The 23621-nt window shown below is 40.2% G+C and overlaps 1 long non-coding RNA gene across 1 annotated transcript; it reads left to right on the plus strand.

The window, feature by feature from the left end:
- The first annotated feature begins 22692 nt into the window (after positions 1-22692).
- LOC129412266 (uncharacterized) lies at positions 22693-23317 on the plus strand. Its single transcript, XR_008633640.1, has 3 exons — positions 22693-22940; positions 23019-23093; positions 23245-23317. It is a non-coding gene; the product is annotated as an uncharacterized LOC129412266 (long non-coding RNA).
- The last annotated feature ends 304 nt before the right edge of the window (positions 23318-23621 follow it).

Raw genomic sequence — 23621 nt, forward strand, 5'->3', positions numbered from 1 at the left:
GTTTGGTTCTTGTAGTATCTGAAATTCAGCTTGATCTGCATATCTGCATGCTGAGGAGAGATGCCTCACAAACTTAAATTTTGCAGTGTTTGTATTTCTAAAAATATTCTGTACTGTCAACAGGTTTTTCCAGTAAGCTGAGCACCCCCTGGGTTCCAAAATAAATCTGGAATGTTTAGGTTTTTGCTCCATAACAGATAATGCTTAGGTTTAGTGGGTCTACCCATATCCCATAGACGTTTGAAGTAAGATAAGGTTGCTGTGTTTAGGGTCCTTCCAAGTCTGCGAGTGAAGAACCCAGACTGTCTGTCAATTGGCTATTGTACTCTGTCTTTGCTAATAAATGGAAGTATACACTGCAGAGTATCGTTTTGGATCATTTCATCACATCTCCACACCCGCGGGGAAACTCAAGGCCAACCCAAGAAGATATGACATTCTTAGACCATTATCCAGTAAAAAGCAGAACGAACCTCACATGGGTCTTTCATTTGGGTTGTCAGTTTCCAGTTGGTTTAAACCTAAAAGGACTCTTTCTTATTCTTAACGCTTTAGTTCAGACAATATATACTAGTATGTTCACTGTAAAATACTTTTGACTAGTTTAGATGTATTTACTTTACTTTATTTATCCATGATGTTATCTTATTCCATTTCATTAACATAGGTTACTTTACCTTTGTCTGAAATGTATTTTTAATGCTCCTGCTCCTCCTCACAGGTTGCCCCAGCAGTACTGAAGTACAGGTCAAATGCAGAGGACATACTTTCAAACCTGTACTGTATATGTGAACCATAAATAAGGGTTGTGTGTGAAATCATTCTTTAGCCACACTGTAAAAATACATTATACAATTGTAATTTGAAGCCTTGACTAGGTTAGGTGACTGGTTTCAAGATATTTCGCTCAAATTAGATTTCATTTTTGAAGCTCAAATGTCAGTCAACTGCAAATAAAACCTACAAAAACTACAGTACACCTCCAGATTACATTTCTGAATTCAATGAAGCTCATTTCCATGTTCTTTTGGACAGGTCCTTCCACGCTTTTCTGTGGCTCTGTGGGCGACTTCACACCGGCCTGACAGCTCCAGTGACCAAGGACCCTGATTACACCTTCAGCTCTATCCTTCATTATAGGCACATATAGAATCTAACTATAGGCACGCACCAGTATGTAGGTCAGAGAGAGAAAACTTACAGACTACTCGGCTTTTCATAAGGGAAGAGAGTTTCACATATATAAAAGAATTATAACCACATTTTTGCATTTAAACAGCGGTTAACCAAAACATGGAGAAGGACTGTTTATTCTACTCATTATTTTCATCAATATTAGACATTTGAAACTGCGTGCTTTCGTGTATGAGCGCGTGCACTTTCCCAGTACAGTGCTGGGTCTCCTGTAGTCCGCATCGTGACCATACACTCCTTTTTACCAGAGTCTGTGACACAGACCTTTACAGACCACAGTCTATGGCTGTGACCCAACATGGAGGATGAAATAGTAAACAAACCTGGAATGCAGTACAGGAGCGAGGCTTTTGGGTTAATGAAGCACTGAGACTAAATGCATGTCCAACATTTGCCTTTACATGACGCTCGCTGAAGTGGCCCGAGTCTGTGCATGACATGTAGCCTACTAGCTGAACCTGATCTGAACCCAAATTATTCCCTGCATTTTTGTCTAATAGTGAGCTCTTGTAATTGAGAGCTTCTCTTAAGGGCTCTCTCTGTCTAAACAAATCACACAATAAAGTCTGTGTACGTCCCGACCCAGGCCAGCGCCCTCACAGAGGTAAGCAGTGTTTGGATGTTCCGTTTTATTGACGTGACGTGGCTTCACGTGCGCGGATTCTCGCTGCAGGTGGGATCTATAAAGCACAGACTGTGTGGTGGAATGTGCACAGAGGATTTTCTAAATTGGGAGTTTGCGTGGCGCAGGCCTCTGGTGGCGCCTATAGATACTCCTATAGGCGCCACCAGAGGCCTGCGCCACGCAAACTCCCAATTTAGAAAATCCTCTAACTCAGGGAAATTCCTACACAGTCCTTTATAAATGAGGACACGAAATCTTTTCCCTCAAAAAAAAAAAACATGGAGGATTCATCCTCCTACCAACTGAGCTACTGTCTCCTTACTTGCAATTTTGTTACATTTATGCTTTGAAACCGTGTCAGACGATCTCAATCTGCAGCTATTTATTATTTTTTTTACCACATTATACCTGTGGTTTAATCATATCCTTTCAATTCCATGTCTTGTCTGCTGTTCTACATTACTGTTACAAAACTTGCGCCAATGATGTGTTCACGGACCAGCAGACATTCTCAATTTCACTGCACTCTGCTGTTCATGGTGCGTTTTGGGGCACTTTAACTTTAGGCGAGAAAGTGCCATGGCCTTAAGCTATTACATTACACTGAGATGTTTTATAGGTGTCACAGTTCTGTCTTTTTGTTTACTTGTTTCCCCCAGTACAGTTCCATTTCTCACTCTGTTCCGGTCCTCCTTTTGCCACCTCCCTCCTTTCCCTACAGCTGCCCCTCACTTTGTAATCAGCCCAGGCTCAGTCTATATATACTCCCTCTGGTCCCTCAGTCTTTGCCTGATTGTCGACCTGTCAAGACATACACTCAAGCTTTCCCTGAACCTCTGTATCTCTGTATCCTGTTGTTTGCATTTAGTGCAATTCTGATTTATTTCCTTGTTGACCTTACCTGCTTCTGTGTTTCTTTCCCCGCTTATTTTCCTTGTAGACTATTTCCCAGTTTCTGGATGATATTTTCGTTCACGTTTGACATCATATACTCCTTTGTTGTTGTCAGTCTGATTTATTAAATATTGTATGAACATATTTATCTTTACCTGTTAAAGGACACTTTCTGTTATTCAATTAAGCCTTTGTTTGCCTGCACAATTGTGTTGCATTTGAGTCCAATTCACCTGCGTGATAATAGGCTTACAACAGACATGGATTATTTAACTTATACACTACATACAAGTCACACTAACTCAGTACTGGCAGTACTTCTAAAAATAAATTGATCTTATTGCTTTGCCTTGAAAGATCCACAGTTTGGAATTAAACTTATCTCCATGGAGACAAACGGGTAGCAGACAGTCCAACAGAAAAGTTACATAGTGGAAGTATAAAGGGCCTATAATACAGTTTCTTGATCTGTTGTAATGTTTTTTGTCGTCAGAAACAAACCTGGAGTTGTGTTTTGTTTCATTCACACAAATCCTACATTTTTAGGCTGAGGGCTTCTCTCAAACACGAAACACTCTGTTCCAGCTTGTGATGTCATGTGACAATACAGGAAGTGCTCTGTTGTGTTTTTAAATGCCATAAATGCTATACACGTTCACTAGAGTCATTTGGATGATGTCAACCCAGGAATGACCAATCTCTACTGAACAAAATGCAAAAGGAGCTGTTCATGTGAAAACTACCACTACATGACATCACACGGTGGAACAAAGGATATTAAGCTTTGGAGATAAAGGATCAGTCAGACATGTATAAATGAAAGATTTTAATGAGGTAACAGCATTATAACATGGCTAAAGGCTCACGGGAGTAAATGTATGTAATATAGAACATTTAAGTGGCCAGAATGTCACCTAAATTATATAAATATTTGAAAACTTCTCCACAAATTACATCAAAATAAATATTCTGAATTGACTTACACTACACTTTTCTTTTGTGTTCAGCAATGTAAAGTTATATGACACCTTAGTTCCGTCTGAGTATATAACCTCTGTTCTATAGTCAGGGCAGTACGCAAAGGTGACAGAGACAGATGCGATATTTTCTCATGTTATTTGCAGTCTGTCGCCCCATATGTTTGAGCGGCTGTGCTTCGGCCTGTGGTCAGAGAGATGGGGCCAAAGTGCCCTCCGTCAGCCCCTCACCCCCCCTCACCATACGCCCATGTGACCTTCAGAGCTCCATCAACATGTGGAGCTGGAGCATGACAGGCAATCAGATACATGGCATCTTTACAGGCTGAAAAATGTGAAAAAAACAATATAAGGGGACATACACACACATGCCACCATCACAAAGTACCAAAGAGATGAGGGTTACTCTGCGTCCTGTGATACAGATACAACCAGGAGCTCCTATTGACTTTAGAGCCTTGCATTATCATTACTAATGTAGCAGTGACTCGCATCAGAACCCAGAGGATCTGTAACTGATGGTCACCTGCTTGTCTCCATAAAGCAACTGTGGAACATTCCAGGAAAAGTTGCATAGTGCACATTTAAATGTGGTCATACCGGCTTGTCAAAGTCTGATCCTGTCAGATCTCAGAAGTTAAGCAAGGCCAGGCCTGGGTACGACTTGGATGGGAGACCACTGGGAATTCCAGGTGCCACAGTCATTGTGTCCTTAGGCAAGACACTTTACCCACATTGCCTAGTATGAAAGTGGTGTGTGCGTGAGAAATGGTGGTGGCGCAGATTGGCAGCCTCGATTCCGCCAGTCTGCCCCAGGACAGCTGTGGCTACAGTAGTAGTTTACCATCACGAGTGTTGAGTGAATGAATAATGAACTGTAAAGCACTTTGGATATCTTGAAAGGCACGATATAAATGCAATGATTAATTAATTAATTAAATCATGGTTACAATGCAAAGTTAACCAGACACCTCAGCGGTCTGTGACTTCAAGCTGACAAAATCACCTGAGCAAAAAGAAAATCAGATGTGCAGAACTGGCAGATCTAGTGTATTTTCAAAATAAAATCTTCCTGTACACTCCTGGTACTTTGCAAATGTACTTACCCATTGTAGATAGCCAGGGTATCCAAAAGCAGAATAATGTGGTATCCAAAGACAAGAGAAAGTACTTGTAGTCTGAAATACGTCTTCTCGTACGTGCTGATCTGTCGCTTAAACTCCCAACCAGAAGGTGAATGCCCATGAGCACACTGTTTTGCGAGAGCAGTTTTGACGCTCTGCCACAGCCTGTCGTGTAAAAACACACTGAACCCGAACCTCACTGCACTTGCGGTTAGTGTAAATCCAGCGTAAATGACACTTTAGTCACAACACTGCCACCAAACCCAGAAAGGATTGAACTGAGGACTAGGATTTAGTTTGGAATTCAGCCACAACATCACAAGGCAAACAAGTGGAAGATGACAGAAACATAATACAGCATGTGTTGATGTATAACTTAGTGTTGGAAAATATTTTCAATACACTTATATTTATAACTAACTTTTGCTCAAACCTTTATTCAGAAAATAAAAAGGTTTACAATTGATCAACTAGTTTTTAGCACAATCATGTTTATTTTCTTATAATTAACAAGACAGAGAATAAAGGAGATGATTTCTTCAAGACTTGACCTTGATGTACAAAGAAGAAGCTACAGCTGAGAAACTTTTCTTTTGTTTGAGGCAGTTCAAGTGGGAGCATCCATTTTGATCACATTATGAACAATAATTTAACGTTGCAAAATGCTAGAGTAGTAATTTCCATAATATTGTTCTCACTTCTCAGAATCTTTAGTTTCATGTTTTATTGAAGTTTTCAGCACATGATGTTGTCAAATGAAGCAAAGTGCCAGCGACGCCAGAGACCACATCACAATGCATCCTTGTCTAAAACACTAAAAACCAAGTGACTGCTTTTTCTTAAAGCTTAAAAAATATGACCAACTCAACTGTCAATATGCAAAAGGAGCATTTCTGAGTGAGAGAAGTTTTTAGTTTGCACAGATTTCTTGCTCCAACAAAGTAGGAGATGTAGTTGAGGTCAGATACATTGAAAATGGAGTGTGCTTCTTTTGTGCTCTTGGACTATATATAGTTGTATTATCAGTGGAATGCATTGAACAGATTGGAATGGAGCATCTTACATAAGTTCATTAGAGACAGATTGATACAGGACTGTACAGTACTAGTTACACTTGAGTACATGTGATATGACACTGTTAAACACTGAAAATGTTTTATTTTACTTTTATTCAAGGTGCAATATGTAACTCTTCTGGAGGGAAGTTTGCCAACAGTTTGTTCCCATGGAGACATTTTGCAGCTGCTTTGCCCAGAACAGGTGTCTCAGCCTTTTTCCTCTGGTGAGCTACTTTTACTAAATAAAAATGCCAAAGAGCTACTATTTTTAGCAGTTACAAGAAATTTAGTATAGTAAGAGCCTTAGAAAAGATCCAGTTACTTCCAGACCATCTGTTCATTAGTCTACAAAGTTAGGCATCAAAATGATACATGTACAATGGTAATAGCCATTTAATCAATCAAATTTTACTTCAGCACAATATGTGTAATTCAGAAATCCTGTGGCAATACTTGAAGGGGGTGGGAGACCCTGGCCTAGAATGTTTCACATTATAGCACAAACATATCTATAATCACACAGACAGGCAGGTGACAGTCACAGGTCAGGGGCTTCATTTATAAAGTCTCTGTACACACAAATCAAGGCCAGGTTTGTGCTGCAGTGGGTGGTGTGAATCAAAAAGTAGGTAATGGTCCGTGTGTGTGGGCTTCCTGAAGACCTCAACCTGGAGTCGTCAGTCTTCTCCTATCGTTACTGCACAATTTAAGAAAGCAGTAATGATGCAGAGGAGAAAGAAAACAGACCATAAATGAAAACTGTATAAGTCGACTTAACAAAAGTCTAAACTGTTTTGCATAATACACAGTATGATCTGTTGGTGACTTAAGGAAATAGTGCATTATTAACCTTGTACAACTCTATAATTGCACCATATCTGATGTACTGTGTGGAAATTCAGGGGTCAACATGTAAAACTTACCTATAGCCATTATTTATTTTACAGAAAAGGGCCTTGAGGATTATCACCAACAGTCATAGAGAACCATCCAACCCATTTGTTAAACTTGGTGTTAAAAATGTATATTGTTGACTTAACCCTGTAGGCACCAGAGGGTTTTTCCTAAAACATTCGATTTTGACATCTAATTTCAAAAGGCTTTAACTTCAGTGATAAGAGTTAGAGACTTTCTGAAATATTAACTATGACCGAAAGTTTACGTTAGAATAATTGTATATATTATCCCATATTTGCTATATTTGCTATGTACCATTCTTTGTGAATTTGAATAATCTTTTGTGCTTGGAAACTGTATGCAGTAACCCTCCCCTCACGTGTGAGCAACGAGGTGATAAGGCTCTCGGAGCATGAGAGCAGACGACTTTCAAGGCTGAACGGAGAAAGCTGTGTCTGTGTGTGTATGTGTGAACACATGTTTGTCATATTTGTATGTCTAGTGTTTCCGCTGTTTTCACCCCCTTCCCTGAGAGCGGAGACACCCATTGTAACTAGGGACCCTCTTAAGACAATAAAAGAGGAGACGGCAGAGAGTGCATCAGAGCGGGTCGAGACTGTAACGGTGAATGCACTCTCTGTCCACACTCCTCATGAGAAAACAATTCTAATCTCTTGTCTTTCTTCTTATTTTTGCAATGTTTAGGTGGTGTTAAACCTAACAGTTTATGTTGGGACTAAATGTACCCATCTAATTTGCATATTATGACATCAATTGGCTGCAGCCATCTTGGATTATAGAATTTTCATTCTAATGATAAAATGTAGTACTTCTTTGCTCCCAAAACGGCCCTCACATCGTGCACACTATATTGCACAATACTGAGCGCTCAGGTATACAGTGAACAGCAAACAAACTGTAAATCATTACTAATAATAAGAACTATTATAATTATAATTGTTCAGACCAGGTTCAGACCTGGTTTAGACCTGCTTTAGATCTGGTCCTGGTTTAGACCTGACTTAGAACTAGACCTGGTTTAGACTTTGTCCTGGTTCAGACCTGGTTTAAACCTGAACCTGGTTTAGACCTGGTTTAGACCTGGTCCTGGTTTAGACCTGGTTCAGTCATTGTAATATTATGATACTGTTAATGTCTTTTTATACTTTATGAAACAAACAAATAAAGCCTCACTGTGCAAGTTATGAAAAATCCAGAAACGTCGTCGCGCAGATACACAGGAAGGGCCTGGAGAACAGTAGTGCACTTGATGTGAATGTCATGGGCTTCCTATTCAGATATAAAAACGGAATAATTGTACAAACTGAAGTTCATTTAAAAGCTAATTTTAAACAGTGCAATTAGAAAATATGTGTGCACCTGCTCACATATTTAATACAGTCAGACAAATGGCAAAACAAAGTAGATTTGCAAAATTCACAAAGCTCATTTGAATTTTTTACCTGTTCATCGTGGATTTTTAAAATGTTAGCCAGAGCATCTGCCGTCTTCCCAGTTCTTGCTGCCTTCTGTCTGAATAAAGCCATGAGTCGAGGATTATGGCGGTCAAGCTCCGTAGAACGTATTGGGCAGGTTCTGAGTTGTAATCCGCTGGAACTCTGCATACAGCTACAATACAAAAATAGGAGGGAAATACAGCAACACTTAAATTAGTAATTTCAGGTAATACCAGTGCAGGTTTTTATGCAAATGAATAAGAATCACAATTTTGACTTTAAAAGAGTTAATAGGTAATCAACAACCGTGCCATTTCTACAAACTAAAGTGCTCAACAGCTGCACGGAGACGCCACGGGAGAGCGTGGGAAGAGTCTCCACCGCGGCGCCCCTTTCAGAGTCCCAGCTGCTCCATCAGCCGCTGTCCGCTCATCTCACATGTTCTCCCAGGACTTATGCCTTTAACTTCACTTAGTGCACAGAGCAAAACCATTTTGTTGCTTACCTCACCACGTCAAGTGTTGTATTAATGTTGGCACAAAATGGAGGTGGGGCTAAACTAACTAAACTCAAATTTTTCCCTCCTCATAAGCAAACATGAGGGTATAATCACATATGGTATCAAAAATAAAAGGTGATTTTATGGCTTTGATGCTGAAATAATAATTACAATAAGAATAATTAATTAAGAAAATATTTATTTACTTTTTTTTTTTTTAAATCATGTTCAAGTAGATTACTTTACGTGCCTCTGTGCGTACAAATAGGACACACTTATTATTAAAGGTTGTATGGAGGATTTTTTTTGTTTCAAGTTGTCAATGATAGATTATAGAGATGCAGTAGCCTTGTAATTATGATGACCAAAAAAAAGAGAATAAAAATTCATCAACTCTGGACGTGGTGGGGCTAAACATTTGCCAATAGATAACGACACTGCCTCATTATCTGTGAGCTGACAGGCTGTCAATCAATCTCCCTACGTTTCTAGTGTAACTGACTTGCCTGCACCGCCGGTACGTGGTTTACATACGCCTGTCACGCAGTCCACAGACGCAAGCCGCACAGACGCTGTTTACTCCACCAACGCAACAGTTCTTAGCGGCTTTTTGGACCTATATCTTCCTCGCAGTTCGCACAAAGTTTGTTGCAATGGCGACAAGAATCCAGGAGCAGTTCGCCGCAAAAGAAAGTCCGTTTTTGAGATTGCTGAAAGAAGAAGACAAGGGAAAAAGCAGCGAAGCCAAACTAAGGTGATTCTTGGAGATTCATTTCAGCGATGGCGCAACTGAAGCAGACGCAGGGTCTAAAGACTGACGCACTGGTCGCCAAATTACAAATGTTTTTCAGGACACGAAAGCGATATCCTATGTCTGAAAACGTAATTTTCAAGGCAAAGAAAGAGTCCGCTTGCTGCTGCGTGTTGTAGCTAGTTCATTCGCTCCGCGCACCCTTCTCTGCACCCCTTTCCTGCTCCTGTCCCCGCTGCCCGTTCCGCTCTTCCCCCTGCTCCTCACTTCTCCGGGCACGGAATCTCCGCGCACCGCTCCCCTCTCCTCTCCTCTCTCCTCTCCCTGCTCCTCACTTCTCCGTCTTGCCTAACCAACACTGTAGTTAGTTGTTTACAAGTCATGTGCAGCGCACCGGCTGTAAACAAACCTGTTTCTGGCGTAAAGAGGAGGCAGGAGGAGGCGTTTCTACGTAGGAGCTGTAGGGGAGGGGGGGTGGTTTCACGCATGCGCAACATTTGAAAAAGGACAAACAGTCGCTGGATTTCTCGTTCCTTGGAAAATCCTCTATACAACCTTTAAGACAAGTCTAAAAGTATTTTTAAAATTACCTTTAATCGCAGGGAAACAGACGTAGCCGTTGATCTGACGAGGTCTCGGTCACGTTGCTGGTGGATGATCCGGAGGCCAGAGCACATGTACCTTCTGCTGAGTTACTGAGCAGAGTCGAGTGAGGCTGTTGCCAGTGCTGCCCCCTATGTTGGTGGGTTGACTTGGCACAGCGCAGGTAAAAGACATGCTCAATGAACAAATGTTCCATGGGTCAATTTACTAGATGTAAATTACCGCTGATTTGCAAGATTCAATAACTACTATAAACTGCACAGGTCAATTTGATTTTCTTTAATTAAGCCCATGGTGTCAACAAGGGTCTAAGTGTAAATAGTGTATTTAGTCCTAAAGTACAGTCCTTTCCCGAGGTCACAAGTTTGAGTCTCCTTCCCAACACCTCCTTTAAACATGGCAAAAAAGACTGAATGAACAACAGCAATGTTTTACTTTTTTCAGTGTGTGTGCATTTCAGACCGTTTGCCTCGATAAATTATTAGAAAAAAAATATCATGATGTGTGATTGCAATTTATTTGTTGTGACAGATTTTAGTACTTATTTGGTGGGGCGCTTAGAAATTGTATTGTATTTCAGCATGTACTTTGTAAATTAAGTTTATTTTTAAATCATCCCTATTTGAAGCAATAGAAATAGCGGGACTTTATCAATCTCAGCATTTAATTACTTAATTCTAGGGGTGTCAAATTATCGCGTTAATTCGTGTCTTGGAAATTCTTCTCCCGACGTGAGGTATAAAAGAAAATAACAAATATAAAATCGCCTACAACTTAAATGTCACTGGTGAAAACAACCTGCATAGACTCATGATGTCTGCACTACTGTCCTATAGTGACCTGCCACATGAGGGGACACGCACACAAACACACACAAACACAACACACACACAAACACAAACACACACACAACACAAACACACACAAACACAAACACACACCTTCATCATCGTCATTAACCTGAGAACGCGCGGACCACGTTTCCTTCCGTAGTTACAGCACGGACACCGACGTGCTCCCGTGAGCCGCGTGTGGATCGTGTTTTCTCGCGTACGCGGCGTAAACCGCGCTTCCTCCTGTGCGCCTCTAAACCAGAACTAACACCAAGACTAAAACCAGGACTAGTCCAGTCCAGGACTAAACCAGGACTAAACCAGGTCTAAACCAGGACTAAACCAGAACTAAAACCAGAACTAAAACCAGGTCTAAACCAGAACTAAACCAGAACTAACACCAGGACTAAAACCAGGATTAATTCATTCCAGGACTAAACTAGGACTAAAGTAGGACTAAAGCAGGTCTAAACCAGGACTAAAACCAGTGATCTCATATATAAAGCATTTCTCTATCAATAATATTTTTAATATGGTTAAGGAAAGACTGGACATTTTATTGTCTATAAGTAGACAAAAGTTTTTATGTTCAGATTTCCTAGTTTTTGCTACTTTACAGCAAACAGTTTCTTATTCATGGAGACTTGGGCTCAACAGCCAATTTGGAGAGATTTGTTAAACAATAAATGACTTTATCAAGTCACTTTTTTAAATCTATATCAGTCTTTTGATCTGCCACAATAATGTAATAATGAATTTAAATGAAAATACCTCAAATTGAAGGCTTTTCTCAGCAATTTTTAGGTGAGATTAAAATGAGATTAATTAGATTAATTAATTACAGATCATAATTAATTAATCTCTAAATTTTTTTAATCGCATGACAGCACTACTTAATTCTACTAAGTTGTACCTCATCTGTGTTTTTAAGTTACGCTCACTTATACCCACAATAGTTCCCTTTAACCAAAAAAATACTAGTTGAAATTACTCAAAAAGAAGTACATGTTACAGCAACTTAACATAATTAAGTTAGTAGGACTATTTCTAAAACTTTGAGTATACATAATGGTTGCAGGATAAACAAAAAACAGAACCTACACAGACCTGACCGAGAGTTTGCGTGGGTAATAGTGGTAATATTCTGGCCTCTGTTGTCTCGTCAGGAAAGTCAAAGCCACACAGTAAACATCTTCAAAGCCCTAATGTAAGATGCTAATGTGTGCATTGTGTAACGGGACCGATTGCGGCTGTTATGTAAGGGCCTTGTTTAGCATCTGAGGAGAGCGTATTAATTGAAGAGGTGAGGTGAGGTCCCACTCTGCCTCTGGCCCTGGGTTAGCTGCATACATAAAGCAGGATTAGCGTTAGCGGCTGATCAACAGGAGGACGGGAACTGAACCATGACACGGGCACAAGATGGAGAAGATGCGGCTGAATAATCCAATCCGCAAATGAGAGCAGCTAGAAGAAACACAAGCAGGTTTATAAGGCTGTATCTGATTCGCACTGTCTTAAAAAGTTGGAAAAACGGATCTCTGGCACTTTTCACAACTTTCAGAAAGGTAAACAACAACTAGTATGCTAATCACGCACTTCCTGATTGCATATTAGAGGCAGCCAGGACACATCAGGCTGATTTTGGCCTCAAGAGCTGTTTGTAAAATATCTGTATAGGGGAAAAAATTATTGGGGCAGACCCTGAATAAGAGTTAAATTTCCCCATGGAGATTTTTACTTTTTTTTTTTTAATGTTCCACAGTAAGACATTAAAGTTGCTAGGCCAAATTACAGGTCAGATCTGTGGAGAGGCAACCCAGCTTATAGCAAGAATGCATGTTACTTTTTTTATTTTTAGTAAATAAAAACAAACCCTATAATTAAATAAATACCAGCCAGATACTAATTTTCCAGGCAAAGCAATAACAACTCCATGGAGACCGGCAGACCTCCAAAACAAAAGTTACATAGTGCACTTTTAAAGGACTGTCCAGAATTTTGGACATAGGACCTCATTTCTTAGTGAGCCAGAGTGTTGGAGACGTGTGGAGACACTTTTTAAAATATTCCATCCAGTCCTTGTATTTGCAGAGGTCGCTGGTGCTAGGCTAGTGCATGTCAATGGCCATAGTTAGCTTGGCACGAAAAACAGTCTTACCCACTCCACAAAACACCCGAAGAAAATCTATTATTACACCAGACTGTTGATGTAAATATCTGTGTTGATAGAATAATTTTAGAAGTAAAACTAACCTTGCATTTGAAGGATTTATGTCTGAACAGCAGCAGTGAGTTGTACTTCCTGATAGAAAGCTTGGAAGCGGCGGACTGATATATGAGAAAATAGTCCCTCAACATGCGACGATTCATGTGATGCAAGGTTAGTTTTATTTCAAACATTGTTCTATCAACACAGACATTTACATCGACAATCTGGTGTAATAATAGATTTGCTTTGGGTGTTTTGTGGAGTGGGTAAGACTGGTTTTAGTGGCAGGATAACTATGGCCTTTAACATGCACTAGCCTAGACCAGTGACCTCTGCAAATACAAGAACTGGATGGAATATTTTAAAAAGTGTCTCCACACGTCTACAACACTCATGAGGAAATGAGGTCCTATGTCCAAAATTCCCAACTGTCCCTTCAAAAGGTTGTTTGTTTCATCTTCCTGTTATATAACAACATTTTGAGAGCTACTGACATTCAAAAGATATATAAGTTTTAGTAGTTAATCGCTATGGCAACAGCTCTAAAGGGCTATTCACACCAGAGCGTCAAAGTGTCGAGTTTATATGTAAAGTCTTATTTGGCGGCGTGAATCTGGCGTCGACACAGCACATCTTGAGCGTTTTGGCATTGATGCCTTGGATACACGTTTAGAGCCAAAAAGTTGAAAATGCTGAACTTTTCGAGACAGACAAACAAACATTAGTGGAGCATAAATTTGCCACAATCACGAGGACTACACCAGAACCGGACCAGGACTAAACCAGGACTAGACCGGGACTAGACTAGGACTAAGCCAGGACTAGACCAGGACTAGACCGGGACTAGACCAGGACTAGACCGGGACTAGACAGGGACTAGACTAGGACTAAGCCAGGACTAGACCAGGACTAGACCAGGACTAAACCAGGACTAGACCGGGACTAGACTAGGACTAAGCCAGGACTAGACCAGGACTAGACCGGAACTAGACCAGGACTAACTCGCGACTAAACCAGGACTAGACCAGAACTAGACTGGAACTAGACCAGGACTAACTCGGGACTAAACCAGGACTAGACCAGAACTAGACCGGAACTAGACCAGGACTAACTCGGGACTAAACCAGGACTAGACCAGAACTAGACCGGAACTAGACCAGGACTAACTCAGGACTAGACCAGAACTAGACCGGAACTAGACCAGGACTAAATCGCGACTAAACCAGGACTAGACCAGAACTAGACCGGAACTAGACCAGGACTAACTCGCGACTAAACCAGGACTAGACCAGAACTAGACCGGAACTAGACCAGGACTAACTCGGGACTAAACCAGGACTAGACCAGAACTAGACCGGAACTAGACCAGGACTAACTCGGGACTAAACCAGGACTAGACCAGAACTAGACCGGAACTAGACCAGGACTAACTCGGGACTAAACCAGGACTAGACCAGAACTAGACCGGACTAGACCAGGACTAACTCGGGACTAAACCAGGACTAGACCAGAACTAGACCGGAACTAGACCAGGACTAAATCGCGACTAAACCAGGACTAGACCAGGACTAGACCGGAACTAGACAGGGACTAGACTAGGACTAAGCCAGGACTAGACCAGGACTAGACCGGGACTAGACAGGACTAGACTAGGACTAAGCCAGGACTAGACCAGGACTAGACCAGGACTAGACCGGAACTAGACCAGGACTAACTCGGGACTAAACCAGGACTAGACCAGAACTAGACCGGAACTAGACCAGGACTAACTCGGGACAAAACCAGGACTAGACCAGAACTAGATCGGAACTAGACCAGGACTAACTCGCGACTAAACCAGAACTAGACCGGAACTAGACCAGGACTAACTCGGGACAAAACCAGGACTAGACCAGAACTAGACCGGAACTAGACCAGGACTAACTCGCGACTAAACCAGGACTAGACCGGAACTAGACCGGAACTAGACCAGGACTAACTCGGGACTAAACCAGGACTAGACCAGAACTAGACCGGAACTAGACCAGGACTAACTCGGGACAAAACCAGGACTAGACCGGAACTAGACCGGAACTAGACCAGGACTCACTCGCGACTAAACCAGACTAGACCAGAACTAGACCGGAACTAGACCAGGACTAACTCGGACTAAACCAGGACTAGACCAGGACTAGACCGGAACTAGACCAGGACTAACTCGGGACAAAACCAGGACTAGACCAGAACTAGACCGGAACTAGACCAGGACTAACTCGGGACAAAACCAGGACTAGACCGGAACTAGACCGGAACCTAGACCAGGACTAACTCGGGACTAAACCAGGACTAGACCAGAACTAGACCGGAACTAGACCAGGACTAACTCGGGACAAAACCAGGACTAGACCAGAACTAGACCAACTAGACCGGAACTAGACCAGGACTCACTCGCGACTAAACCAGGACTAGACCAGAACTAGACCGGAACTAGACCAGGACTAACTCGGGACTAAACCAGGACTAGACCAGAACTAGACCGGAACTAGACCAGGACTAACTCGGGACTAAACCAGGACTAGACCAGAACTAGACCGGAACTAGACCAGGACTAACTCGGGACTAAACCAGGACTAGACCAGAACTAGACCGGAACTAGACCAGGACTAACTCGGGACTAAACCAGGACTAGACCGGGACTAGACCAGAACTAGACCGGAACTAGACCAGGACTAACTTTGGACTAGACCAGGACTAGACCATGACTAAACCCGAACTAGACCAGGACTAAATTGGGACTAAACCAGGACTAGACCGGGACTAAACCAGGACTAGACCGGGACTAAACCAGGACTGGACCAGTGTCATTAGCGGGGTTTACATATATTCATCTCCTCCGCTGATGGTTTTATGTCATAAAAACACTAAAGTCTCTCTCAGTCTGGTCTGCCATTGTTTCGGGAAAAGACCGTGACCAGACACTTGTTTCCAGGGCAACGGTCGCACATCAAGTATTTTTCGTCCAAGGCGTCCAAATAGAGGCGTCTAGGGTGTTTTTTGACGCTCTGGTGTGAACGGCCCTTAACATTTCATCGTTGTGTAAACCTACGGATAAGAGTCAAAGTGCATAAACAGTCCGTGCGCATGTGTCTGTCTTCGTTATGAAGTGCGTAAGTGTGTATGTGTGATAAGTCTGTTTGGGTGTGTCTCTTCATGGGTGCAGTGCAATCAGAAGAGTCCAGACCCCGGAGACCCCCCTCTGCTGCATTCAGAGCGGACCACCTCCTTCATCACTGCTCTACTGCTCCAACAAATCAGGGCTAAATCAGGACCACGGACAGAGCATGTAAAATCAACTTGTGTTCAACCTCGACAACTCTGCACTTGTCTGTTTAATTTTAACTTCACCAATGTGGAGGATGTGGCATTTTGTTTTCAATTTAAAGGGCCCGAATTATGCTTGTTTCTGATAAAATGTTGTTTCCTCATCACAAACAGACCTGGAGTTGCGTTTTGTTTCATTGATTCATTCACACATGTTAAACACACAAACCTCTCTTCCACCTTGTGATGTCATGGGGTAATACAGGAAGTGCTCCACCGTGTTTTTGAACTCCATACTCCTTCACTAGAATCATTTGGATGATTTCAGTCCATCTCTACTGAATTAAAAGTAAAAAGTAGCTGTTCACTGGAAAACTACTACTTCATGATGTCAGAAGGTGGAACAGACGAATAATAAAGAGTTACTCAAACATGTAAACGAAACAAAACACAAGTCCAGGTCTGTTTGTGATGAGTTGAGTGGAGGCACTAGGGGGCACCAGCCTGGACAACAATGTTTACCTCAATGGCCAAAATAATTATTATTATAGCACAAGAATTATTTGTAAGTTGGTGACAGTTTAAAAATTTTATGGATATAAATAATTATAATGTAATGTTATGAATAAGTTCCATATTTAAAGCTGTTTTAGTATTGTACTTTGTTAGAAGTGAAAATGATAACCTAAGAAGAGATCAACGTGGATAAGTAGTTATTGTCTATCCTTTTTATCACGATAAATTTGATTATTTTTTATTGTCCCATCCCTAATCCAGAGTGAGACTGTCAAATTCACAGTGGGTAAAGCACTCTACTCTCAGATCTCAGGTCCTTTTTTGACCTCAGCAGTGACAGTGTGATATTGGCTGTTGTTTAGGTTCCCAATCCATAAAACTCTCTCACTCCACGCTCTGTTTGAAAAAGCCCCGAGGTTGTGATTATGTTTTATGCCTGGTACACAGCTGCTTCCTCATTCATTTATTGTCTTCCTCATTCATTTATTATTATGACGACAATAAAAAGATATAGCTCCTAGAACAGGCTGTGATCGATAAGGAGGTAACAGCTCATGCATTACATTTCATTATTAAAACTGGTTTGTGTCAAGATAGTGTTGAAGTTTGTTATAATTTACAGTTCTGGTTGAGTCCCGTTGGTTTAAAGCTAAAAGGACACTGTTTGGTCTGAATCCTCACTAAACACCAGAACCTGCAGATAATCCTGAATCAGTGCTAGTGCAGCCTCTGAATTCTGGAGGTTCAAAGCGTTCATAAGAGACTTCCATATAATGAAAATGAGAAAAAAGGTTAGTTTAGGTTTAGTTGTGACTGTAATATCTTATTAAAACGGAGAGAGTGCGGCCTACATACAGTTTCTTTAAAGGTCCTGTATTACACAAAGGGGATTGTTATGAGCTTTAAGCCTTGTTTTAATACTGTTACTTCATCAAAAACAAACTGGAGTTGTGTTTTGTTTCATTCACACTTTTGAGAAACACTTTATTATTAGTCTGTCTACATCTCCAAAGCTCAAAATGTTCTGTTCCCACTTTGTGATGTCATGAAGCTGTAGTTTTCAAGTTGGCAGCTCCTTTACCCTTTAAGTAACTTGCACCAAGTGACATTTCAGAACTTTTAACCCCGTACGAGCCTCCCGCAGCCTTAGATCCTCAGGCAGGTCCCTGTGGCTGTTCCAAAGTTCAGGCTCCAGATGAAGGGTCATCGAGCCTTTTCAGTCCGAATGACCTGCCTGAGGAGAAAAGGCTCGCACCAGTATCAGCATCAGCATCATCTTTTAAATCACTTCTTGAAACTCATTTTTATCAGCTGGCCTTCCTTTAACTGGTTTTAGCTTGATTTTATTCTTTATTTATTTGTATTCTATTTTATTAACTTATTTATTATATTTAATTGAATGGATTCCTTCCTTGTTTGATTTTGTTTGCTTTCTGAATGCTATTTTTTATTGTTCTTTGCTGCTTGTACAGCACTTTGCAAATCTTATTTTTAAAAGTGCTTTAAAAAAAAAAATAAAGATTTATTACTAGTAGTATTATTATTATTATTCACATCACAAATATTTTCTGTTTGAGAGACTGTGGTGGATTCCTCTGCCACCACAGTGTTATTTTTTTACATTAAGTTAATTACAGCACATAGTTTAATTCCTTTATTTATACTTATATACTTATATACTACTTTATATATACTTATATATATATAATATATATGTATATATATATATATATATATATATATATATATATATATATATATATATATATATATATATATATATATATATATATATACTAGTTAATATAAGTTTGAATTATTTACTTACGTTTGTTCTTTTTTTGTTTTGTTTGAATTGCCAGACCGAGGACCTTTTGGCAGAGACCATCTACACTGAATAAAGGGGGGAGCACTATTAGTTCGTTTTTTGTTTTAGTTAGTTTGTCTAGTTTGTTTAAGGTCACTTTATTATTACTTATTATTTTCTGTATTATACTTATTTGCCTTATTGTTACTTTGATTAAGTCAGTAGTTTTAGTTAATTATTTAATATAATTCTCCCCTCTTGTGTTCAGTTGTGGTCCTCATGTATTTAAACACCCCTGTTCTTTGTCTGGTTGGATTAGCTTTTGTTAACGATTTAACTTAGGGATGGGCATTCAACAAAATTTTCTTAATCGATCATCGGGAGAATTAACGATCGATTAATCATTCACATTTTTTATATTAAAATTATCGTCATCGTTACTATCTCCACTACTAATTTGCATAAATAAATTCAACATTACAACATATAAACCGTAACCACTCTAGAGCCACATCAGCCTGTTTGACATTATAATGTGTTTAATGCAGCTTTGCACAAGTCTCACAGAAACGAAACTTAAAACCACATGGCCAATTTGTATAAACTAAGCAAAGACAAAAACTGTTTTTTTGCACTGATGCGGTTCAACGTCTGTCGGATTAAAGGATATGACTCAGTGGGATACAGGTTAGTGTGACCATATTTGTGTTTGTCAAAACCAGGACACCGTACGGGGGGTGGGATCGACATTGAGCGACTCTCACCTGGCTAAACTTTTTAATGTTTTTCGGTGTCATGGTGCTTTGAGGCCCCTGGCACCGCCACTGGACACCGAAACATATGTGCTGCTTTGTACATTGTGCACATGGCCTCCCACTCTCGAATTTCTGGTACGAGTCATTGTTAAATCCGCATTTGTGCTTCGGCGTGTTGCAGACTGATCGACTGTCTGTGTCTGCTCGCTCCTTCTGAGTGCAGAGAGCTACGAGAGACGCTCAATTTAATGGCCCAATGAAAGGTAATGAAAACCTGGACATTTGCATCACTTTATTTAAAAAAAAACAAAAAAAAACAGGATGGCCAAGACAGGACGTGGAAAATGGACATGTCCGGGGAAAAATGGACATTTGTTTACCCTACGCTACACACAGCAACCTACATTAGATTTGTCGATTTAAAATGTAAATCGATGAAATTCTTAATGATCAATTATCGATTAATCAACTAATCATACCCATCTCTAATTTACCTAATTTGAGCCTTTGTTAAATTACATTTTTTCTGACTTTATTAAATTTAAACTTATTTTTATACCCTGTCTTTGCCTTTCTGTTTGGTCCAGTACAGTGACAAATTTGCCTAAATATGCAGGTTTTGTGTGTTAAACGTGTGAATGAAACAAAACACAACTCCAGGTCTGTTTGTGACGAGGAAGCAACATTCAGCAGCAGAAAACAGCGTAATACGGGCTCTTTAAACAAATGAGATAGGAGGCCACGTTATCAGCAACCCTGGTTTATTATACAGTGATTAATGGACACACACGTAAAGGTGTTCACTATCTCTGGGAACCAATACCTGTGGAGTTATATCGATTGAAACTACAAAGTGACACATTTGGTCAACGCAGAAATGAATAAAACATGTAATCACCACACTTGGGAATCACTCTGGGCTGGGGATAGCACAAAAAATACATCACTGTACATTTATCGTCCAGTACTCACCCATTTCCATATAGATAGTGGCATCTGGGTGCGATAAGAGGCACTGCAATCTGAGAATCTGAAATCTAGAGCCAGTGGTGTCTTCAATCATTACATGTGTTGCTTTGTATTTGATTCGGGTTTTGTGGTACGCTTGGGTCAAATTGGATTGTAAATTGGGGGCAGCAAAATAAAAAATACAATTTGACTTGTTGCTTCACGGGGCTGTTGATGTCCACCTGTTATTGTGTACTTATGCAAAACACTTCGCCGCATTGCCAGTGGTTTGCACTGGTCCAAAGTAAGGACGTAGGTTTGGTCTCAGCTTTGGTGGGGACGTCATCATATCCCTATGTTTTATGAATTCTGTCCAAAAACACACAGCCACAGACAAGCCTGATTCATCAGCCAGTTTTACTTCGTGGAAACGGTCTGACTTTGCAGCATTAGGATCCGTTCGCTCAATGGTAGGCGGGTACTTTTTAAAATTTAACCAATTGCTGCTATTTGGTCGTAACGTATGTAATGCGCCGCTAACTCTGCTAACTGGTATGTTAAGCTTTTCCCAAATCCTGTATGAAGAAGGGCAATAACATCTTTCCCCTTGATAAAATTCACCAAACATTCTCTTTGTTCCAGCTTTAAATCCTTAATCTCGGGAATTGTTGCCAACACAGAATGTATGGCTCTTCGCTGATTGGCCAGTGCTCGGACTTGCATTTCCGGGGTTGTATTCCGATTCCTGACCTAGTCGCTGGAGAGAAATGAAATTTAGCAGAGGCAATAGGTGGCGCCAGCCTGGCTACACAGAGTCTGGGCAGGTAGTTTCATTTTTCAGTTCGCAACATATACAGTTTGTGTCCATTGCCCTTCTAAGATGATTCTTTAGTGGGCAACAGTGATGTAGAAGTTTGTAGCAGATTTCCCTTTGCTTGTTGGTGATGAGATATTTGTGAGCTCATGTCTGTACATTTTTTCATGGAATATTGTCAGTAGTAGAGTCGGGCTCCGTTTGGGAGGTGCACTTGTGGTGATAATCGTTCTTTTTCCACAGCGACTCATTATAAGACAAGTTTAATTGAAGATGAAGCCAAGTAAGTTCCTTTTGAAAAGATTTTCAAAGTTTGTTGCGCAGCGTCTTCACTCACGCCTGCTCAAGCCGCCATCTTCAGGTGCTGGTCCTGTCCTGCCGCTTCCCCAGTTTAGGCTCCTGGCTCCACTAATGACATCACTCTGTTGCAGCCAATGAAACAGCGGCAGGAGCAACCCTGTCGTCATATCACTGAATACATCTGAGAACATCTAATAAACAAAATGTGAACTAAAATGTGTTAAATTAATACTATAAATGATATAAGACTGAATAAATTAATATTTTTGTTTATTAAAATAAAATGTCAAAATATTGGTAGGGACTATTTTGTCTTCCCCAATATTAGTTGTGACATGTCCCCACCGTCACTTTGCAAACCTACACCCTTGGTCCACTTCAGCAGCAGTCTGAACATCCCGATTATTCACTGTGATAAGTTTATAAGCATTTATTTGTTAGATTTTAATTTGAGGTTTACTTGAACACAATCTAACCAAAAAACTGACTTAGCTGAAACACAAGCTCCCGAAAATGCACTGTTTAAATCAATTTAGTTTTTTTTTTGTTTTTTTTTTCTTGAGTTTTCAGACAATCATAAAAAATATATTAACGTTTGCACTGCGTCGTCATGGTAACTTGTGAACATTCTCAAAACTTCTCAAAATACATACCTGTTCTCATACATGACATTATAAACTGAACACACACTACATTATTCTTTATTTATTTGAATCATCGTTGGAGGTATCATATTATTACACTGAAAAAACGGTCCGAGAGGGGTTGCTCAAATTGCAAAAACAAATTTGACAACAATAACATCACTTTTTTACGTTTCTCTGTTCAGCATGTTTAAATCTTACAAACATCGCTTGATTGTGGCCGATGTGAGACCTGCATGTTTTAATCAGGTTGAGGAAACATGACTTTATTATAATCTCTGGTGAGGCTCCTCCCTCTGGAATTCTCCTCCTCAAAACTTTTGGAGGGAAAATTCAAATGTAACAGGACACAGGACAGATCCAGGAGCAGAGACACACAGTGTGGAGCAGGAGGATTATGAAGCTGATCTAAGACCCTAAGACTTTTTAAAGATTGTATTATGTGCTTCTCCGGCCTAGAATGTCGTCATTGTTAAAACATGTTTGTGTTGTTTTATTTGAAATTAGAGTTAATGTAAGGACTCCTTGACACAAATTGTTTTTGACTGTCCATCTACAAGAGTGTGACACTTGTACTAAGATTTGAATGTGTTTGTTCCAGAGTCGTCTACAAACACAGAGTGACGTCCAGAGCTCTGCTGGAGCTGTGGGGAAGTTCATGAATGTTATAGTTGATGTTTCAGAAAAAAGGAAGATGTTTGAGAACCAACAAAACACAGAGCACAGATGAACAAAGTAAGTAAACCAACTAAAATTATTTTAAAATTTTTCAAAATGAACTTCCTATTGAAACTGTTATCGTACTTGTACAAGGTGATGTGGCATTAGGAGACTTTATACCAGATGCCCTCCCTGTTACTGTGTTTAGAGGAAGAAAAGCAGCACATGGTGAGTTTTGTTTCTGCAGATACACTTCTAATGTTCTTGTTCTTCTGTTCTGGTCCTTTATTGTAGTAATAAGTACTTTAAGTGTATTTAAACATGTACAACAGAGTAGATCATCAGAATGTGATCATCATGTGTTATTCTGTGTCCACAGGCAGAGACCAGAGCTTCTTCACTGGAATAAATCTTCACACTGTCCAGCTCCAAACTGTGTGTCTCTGTCCCTGTGCTCTTTGTGTTTGATTCTGTTTAAGACAATACAGAACTGTGGAAAACTAAAGACTGTTTTTGTATTATTTTACAGAATTAGATCAATTAAATTAAATTATACTTATACATTTCATGATAAGGTACCATAAGATAAATATGCATATTCAGCATGATTTGTTCAAATTTCATCAACATGAAAAAGTGATGTTCATGTTCTGAGACAAATATGTGTAGAGGGGATCGAAAAAAGTTTCAAAGCCTAAACATAATTTTATTGCGTGCAACCGCTTTCCATAACTTTTTTACGCAAATCCAGCAACC

This window comes from Boleophthalmus pectinirostris, unplaced genomic scaffold (genome assembly GCF_026225935.1).
Source record: "Boleophthalmus pectinirostris isolate CB_2022bp ecotype Guang Dong unplaced genomic scaffold, ASM2622593v1 HiC_scaffold_8, whole genome shotgun sequence".
Classification (NCBI taxonomy): domain Eukaryota; kingdom Metazoa; phylum Chordata; class Actinopteri; order Gobiiformes; family Gobiidae; genus Boleophthalmus; species Boleophthalmus pectinirostris.